Below are 7,421 nucleotides of genomic sequence, written 5' to 3'. Positions count from 1 at the left end.
TTGAACCAAATAATATTGATGCAATCAATAATAAATGGAATAAAATGAAAAAGAATCTTGCATTACGATTCACTTCACAATGAATAAGGGCTCGATCGAGCGCATTTGCGCCCTCGGTACCGAGCGCAAGGGTAAAAGGATCCATTCCCGATTATGAATGGAAACCTTGATCCATAATGAATTGATGCAATCAAAATATATATGAAAATGAAAAAGAATACTGCGCTTGCGATTTCACTTCATACAAATAAAAAGGGGAAGGATCAATTCCCGGGAAATAGCGGAAACATTGATCCAAGTAAACAATGCAATCTCAATAAAATGACAATTTGTCCAAAATTGCATTTTTCCTAACTATACAAACCTGAGGTCCTTTTACAATAGGAAGGTACTAGCGGCAGCTGGATAGGTCGTAAGCTTTCGAACAAGGGGTTCGGTAGTTAACTGCTTGTCCGACAGGCGTCGCGCTGCGCGCGACTGGGAGGTACACAAATCACTTTTGCTTTTGGCCCAAGCAAAAACTGCAGAGTGAGGGGTGGCATGAGGTGGGACTATGTGTAAAAGGACCTCAGGTTTGTATAGTTAGGAAAAATGCAATTTTGGACAAATTGTCATTTGTTCCGACACGGCATACAAACCTTCGGTCCTTTTACAATAGGAAGACTCACTTCTTGGTGGGAGGAATCTGAGTCTTTTGTGAACAGACTGGTGTTCGCCCAACCTTGGAATGCCTCCCTGGTCGTAAGAGCGAGGGAGGGATCCAAGCCTCTGTCCGATTGATCGGGGTGTGCACCGCAGGATCAATGGTCAGACCTCTGGACCAAGTACTAAGAGAGAGGCAAGCGTATCTCTTCGTACCAGCAAACAAGAACAAGTTCCTATTTGCAAGAGGCAACATAAAGTTATGGTTTGTCTCTTGTTGCATCCACTCCCCCCCACCCCCCCCTTGTAGGAGGAAGTGGTGGATTTGCTCACCCTCCCTAGTGAAAGGGATAGGATGGGGCTCTGTCGAGTAGCTCACCGGCATCTCGTCCTTATCCAGCAAGGTGATGACCGTATCCCTCTACCCAAGGTAGAGGGGGAGAAAAAGATAGGAGAGAAGCCAGTCACTTTCTCATTCACTTATCTATTCTTACAGTCACCCAGGACTCGATGCTGTTCAGCCTGCTAGGGTCTCGGTTTAGCTACACAACGTGTTGAGCAGCCACCACGGGTCCCAGGAAAATGATCCAAGGACCTGTGGGCAATATCCAAAAGGTAGAAGGAGGTGCCAGTGGTCTGGTTGTACAGACCCCTGCCTTCAGTACCTGCGCCACGGAGAAGTTCTTGTGTAACTCGAGGGAGTGTACTTCTAGGTCATCTTGGTGCTGACGAAGAGTCTTCAACACTCAGCCTGGGATGTCGAGTTTCTTCAGAAAGCGCGGTTGCGCTTTCACAGGACAAAGCAGCATCTCCTTCGCATTGAAGGCGGTGAAGTCCATTAGGGAGGGGATTGTGAAGGACTCTAACCGATCGTCAGGAACCGAAGGGTTCTGAGTCTTCGCTACGAGTCGGTAAGAAATCGAGCGTCACGAATCCCCATCCCCTGGATGCTTGACTTCGCAGGAAAAGTCATGCAATTACCTCAGAGGAAAAGAAGGGAATGGTTGTATGACCTACCCTCTTCTCGACCTCGGTGATGTCCGTACCCATACAGTCTATCCGTCTGCAGCGAAGTGTCTCACATTCTCCTATCCCCATGCAGTGAAGTTCTTCTCGGAAGTGGATAGGACACCGACACTCAATGGTGGGTGTCGATGGTATGGGTACTGTGACAAGCCGTTAGGACGAAGAAAAGACTGTTATGGAACAACCGAACTAAGTCCACAGCGAAGTTCGTAACAGACTTGGGCGCTCTGACAGCTGCCGACTGACTGCGTTCGGTAGGAGGCAAGTTGTCCAAGCACCCGAGCAAGTCACGTGACCTTCGCCTTAAAACGTTATGCCAAGAGACTAAACAAATAATTTGTTCGTCACCGATGCCAGAAGGCAAGGGGTGAGACTCTCTTAAGGCATGTGCCCAACAGGCGAAAGTCAATTGCCTTCTAGAGACCGAGGTCCCTGATGGCAAGATATCTCATAGTATAGTTGATTCTCGGCTAAGGAGAAACAACACTATGTGTCGTTGAAGACGAAGGTGTACAGAAAATGCAACCTACGTCTTCACAGCTGAAACCGAGAGAAGGATTCTCAAGATTCTGAAACTGTGCTACAAAGACTGAGAACGCTAACCGCTATTCATTGCTGTCCGGTGAGGATCGTAGTTGCAATAAAAGCGGAAGCGCTTTTCAGTAATGAAGACAGGGAATATCTGCCTGAAGAACTGCTTCTCATGGGCTGAACATTTGGAAGTAGAGCTGGTCAGGTCGGGAGAGTAGGCGATGTCTTCTGACATATCTGTTAATTCGGGGCGAGCAATGAATAATTGCACACCTACGAATACGAGATATTTTGAAGACAAACTCAGATGTCTGCAAAAATCATTCGCATTATCGCGGTGCGATGCAGCGGGTGACTAGTACAGACTTCTGTTACCGTGCGGTAAACAGAAAGATGAAAGAGTCCAAGAGATATCTCTGTTGAAAATTCTCACAATGTCGAAGGCGATGAAAATCGAGCGTCACAGCAGTAGATGGTCCTTCATTATTGCGAGAATCCCCGTTAATCAGGAGACCTAAGTCCATGATTGTTGGCAGAGATACGGTTCGGTAGTCAATCAAACCAGGGGAGAGAGAGACGTAACCGACCGTTGATCTCCGAGACCTAACTGATACTGAGCCGCTATCAGGCAGTTCAATACGCAGTAGCTCTCGGTGACTCGTCATCCTGAGTTTGCCAGGTATCCATTATTCCATGAAGGAATGCGTTCGGCTAGAACCATCGAGCATAAAGAATACGCTCGAGCAATTATATTTAACCGAAACGGATTTCGGTAAATACAAAGCTGATTTGGTGTTGTCATGACAATATCAAGTATCTAAAATCGAAACTGATAACTGCTGGTAGGTTGCAGGCAACCCCGAGTTGCAGTTCAATTAAGATACAATTCGTCTCGGTCACAAACCGTAGAGTTAACTACGGTATGCGCCTACCCCCCGGACAATTCAACTGTTAAAAGAATCATGTCGCGAGGGTAATATACGTAGTATATTTGTAGGTTCTGTACCACGACCTCCATCCTAAATTCTTTTCCTCTCGAGGAATGAGAATAAGGATTGGAGATCGACCGCCTTCGTTTCTCTAGTCAAGAGAGTGAAGGAGAAGTCTTTCCCCAAAGGAAAGCTTCAATGGTGAACAGAATACCGAAGACGATAGTCCAAGCCAAACTGGAAGTTCCCGTCCGTTCTTCTCTATTCCAGGTTAATCGCCTACTGTGAGATACTCTTCTTTCCGCAGCAGTCTTCTTCCAAATGCTAGAAATTACAGGGAATTCGAGCATAAGCGAGGTTCCCGATTATCGTGTAACAATTATCGGGGATTCTCGCTCACTTTGGACCGTGGTTCTCGCCTAAGTGTTTGGAGATCATAAAAAACTCGAACACTCTGATGCGCTAGAAATTCCGTAGAATTCTAAGCACTCTGCGAAACCCCCCACCGAATTCGTCAAACGATATCGGCTGGTGGTCCTCTCGATTCCCGTAGAAATCGGAGAAAGGGGCAGGACCCTCCCTCCTCAATGACCGGGGCTTACGTCAGGTAGGAGGACCCGAAGGTCCCCCCTGGTAGCGCAGCCCCTAACGTGGGATCTTACAGAGAAATCTCTGTAGGATCCCTCCCCTTTCCCTCGTAGCCGTAAGGAGAGAGGGAATGGGGGAGGAATTGGATACTGGCTCGCCTTCCCAGCTATCGTCAGGAGAAAACGTTTTCCCGAGGAGGGTTACGAACTCATACTGTAGGTAAGTGTCTGCCGCCACTGTGAACGTCGTCTGGGTGGGGCTGATCGACACCTGACAGGAGAGAGCCGATACCGTCCTCCGACTCATTCCAGTCCTCGTCGAGGTCGAAACCTCAGGAGGACCGAAGGGGTATTCAAATACGGTGTCCGAAGACACGTAGAAACGCCTCTGTCGCAGTAGAGGAGGTGAAGTAGCTTGTTCGACCGGCCAGAACTGAGAGAGGCCTTCTTGTCCGGAGACGAGAGACTACCTGGTTCAACACAGTCGGCAAGCTCCGATCGCGGCAGACCCACCGTCGATTTGGGTTCCCTCTCGGGCCCCAAAACAACTCGAGCCGAGACGTGGCTCTGCTGGTGGGAGCGGCGATCCTTCCCCGAGGTCGTTGTGCTGACGAATCAGCGCCATAACCTAACCTGGCAAAGTTCCTCTGGATCTCGGAAGTCACAGCATCTTGCAGAGTGGGGACCGTTTAAGCCCTTCGAACAAGAGCATATTCCGAGAACCTTCCTCCTAAGAAGGGGGAACAGCGACAGCCCTCCCTCGGTCGGTCTCTCCATCCACTTGCGCATACGTCCTGGCCGGTCCAAGAACCGTGCCTGGCACGTAGGGCGTCGTGGTGGGATCATGAGGGGCGCACCCCTCACGATCACTCCTCAATACCTCGCTCCTCCCGGTGTAACCCGAGGAGGTTGAAGGGTACGGGAGAGGCAGACCTGACGCTCCCTCCTCGCTCGCTGGCAGAACCAGCAGGCTTGGAGGGCTGCAGGCGATCGTCAACCCGCGGTGGCGATCGAGCTGCAGGCCTGGTCAAAGCCAACCGTCTCGCTGTGGAGAAACGGCTGGACTGGAGCACAGCGGCCCCGATCTCGAGTGTCAGAAGAGCTGGTGCTGGTTGCCGTACCCGATCGCTCTCTGTGAGAGCGACGGTCAGGCGACCTGCAGGCTCCACTGTCACAGTGAGACCGGTGCTTGTCCTCACGGCAAGTCACGTCGCTGGTTTCCAGCCGTGGCTGGTACCGGCGAACGGCGACGGGGGACCTCTTCCCAGCCTCAGCCCGTGGCCGGTCGTGGACCGTCACGTCCCCGGGTAGCCAGCTGGTCGCTGCTGCGAGAGCGAGAGCTGGTCTGGTGAGAGTCGCTGAGCGGGCTGTCACCAGTCTTCCGCCCCGTGCCGGTACCTCCCGCGAACGAGAGGCCGAGACGGACCCTGATGCAGTGGCAGAACCACTGACACCAGGCGAGGACAAGTACCGGTGTTAGCCGGTACTCCTCTGGTCCCCGTAGTCTTCTTCCTTGCGGAAGAAGAGACGGGCCCCGCTCCCGAAGGAGCAGGAGGACCAGCGAAGGAACCCTCCCGTCCCACCGAGGTGAGACGGGTCCCGAGAAGCTCCCGAGGGAGGAGGCAACCTTCTTCTTCCTCGGCTGTGAAGCCTTAGAAGTCGAAGGGGAAGAGGCGGCAGCCGACGACGATGAAGAAGATGAATACGACGACGACGACACCTTCCTCCTCTTCTTCGTCAGCTTCCTCAGGACAGACGTAAGATCTGCCATCCAGGGCGGAGCCGGGGCTGCTGTAGCCGAAGCCACAGGGCCCGGACGCACCTGTACAGACAGACCATAGTCTGGGGTAGTACCACCACGAACAGGGACGACGTCAGCAGGTATGGGCATCTCAGGAACAGCAGGCACAGCCAGCACAGCATCGTAGGGACAGCCAGCGCAGCAACGGCAGGGACAGCCAGCGCATCAACGGCAGGGACAGCCAGCGCAGCAACTGCATGGACAGTCAGCCCAGAATCGGCAGGTACGGCAGGCAGCACCGGAAACACAGGAAGTGGAGCAGCAGCCAAGCAACATCCTGGTACCGGCGGCAGGTCCAGGGGGCGAGCTCTAGGGCAGCGGAAGTGTGGTCGCTGCAGCGCGGCAACCACGAGCGGCGGCGGCGGCACGCCCCCCTCTCGGTACGGCGAACGGCACTTCACAGCGGCTGTAGGCAAGACTGTTACCACGTGAGGCGAGTACACCAGGTGAGGAGGGACGTCGGTCACCTGGAGCGTGGTCACCACTCCATGGGTGACCGCAGTAGGCCCAGACATAGAACCGCAGCCCCTGACACTAGCACGCCCTGCAAATGGAAGGACGCCCATACCTCACCAAGGTCCACCCTCGTGGCAGTAGCACCTGCGGAAATAACAGTAGTAGCGATTAGTGGGGGGGAAGTCCCTCGCTCGCGGGGGGGTGAGCCCTCTCCGAACGAGTGGAAGACGACCCCGAATACAATTGTACATCGGCACGACGCCCTCCGCCCTCCGTCTCCACGGTCGGGCGAGGAGAAGAACGACCGATAACCTCCTCCCCCCCCCCCAAGGGGAAGGGCCATCTGTGGAGCTGAGCGGGGGGAGGGGGTTCTCGTTCCCCACCCCCGCACAGCACCCATGTACCCAACAATAATATAAGAGCCCGAGAGCAATCGTGCCCTCGCCCGAATGCAAGGGCATAAGGATCAATTCCCTGACTGAGCGGAACTTGAACCAAATAAATATTGATGCATCAATAATAAAAGGAATAAAATGAAAAAGAATCTTGCATTACGATTCACTTCACAATGAATAAGGGCTCGGATCGAGCGCATTTTGCACCCTCGGTACCGAGCGCAAGGGTAAAAGGATCCATTCCCGATTATGAATGGAAACCTTGATCCATAATGAATTGATGCAATCAAAATATATATGAAAATGAAAAAGAATACTGCGCTTGCGATTTCACTTCATACAAATAAAAAGGGGAAGGATCAATTCCCGGGAAATAGCGGAAACATTGATCCAAGTAAACAATGCAATAATCTCAATAAAATATGAAAAATGAAAAAGAACTGCACTTGCGATTTCACTTCATTCAAATAAAAAGGGGAAAAAGGGGAAAGGATCATTTCCGGGTAAGCTCGGAAACTGATCCAAAAAGAGTATTGCTACAATCAAAATAAATATATGAAAATGAAAAAGAATACTGTACTTGCGATTCCACTTCCATACAGAATAAGTTTTCGTGTCGAGCGCATTCGCTCGGCAACGAGCATACAGGTCAAAAAAATATAAATGAAAAGAGCACTTACTTACGATTTTCATCTACACATTTCCAACCAAAATATACGCTCGGAGCGAGCGCTCTCCCGCCCTCGGCACCGAGCATACACAATACGAGGATCATTTCTGGGAAAAATGAATTCCCGCACTTACGCCCTTCAGTCCCTGCACTCGGGTAAACGGAGGGCGTGGAGAAAACAAGATCCTTTATTTCACAATTGAATTCAATGGAAATAAATATGAAATGATTGATACTTACAATTCAGTTTCACTAGATAAATAGAAAAAGAAAAACACAACCATGCGAAAGCAACGACGATTGAAGCGGGCAGAAGAGCGATGATACACGTCCACACGCCAGCAGGCCGAAAGCAAAAGTGATTTGTTAACCTCCCAGTCGCGC

The sequence above is a fragment of the Macrobrachium nipponense genome, chromosome 23 (genome assembly GCF_015104395.2).
Source record: "Macrobrachium nipponense isolate FS-2020 chromosome 23, ASM1510439v2, whole genome shotgun sequence".
NCBI classification, from domain to species: Eukaryota; Metazoa; Arthropoda; class Malacostraca; order Decapoda; family Palaemonidae; genus Macrobrachium; species Macrobrachium nipponense.
Note: the sequence above shows the minus strand (reverse complement) of the source record.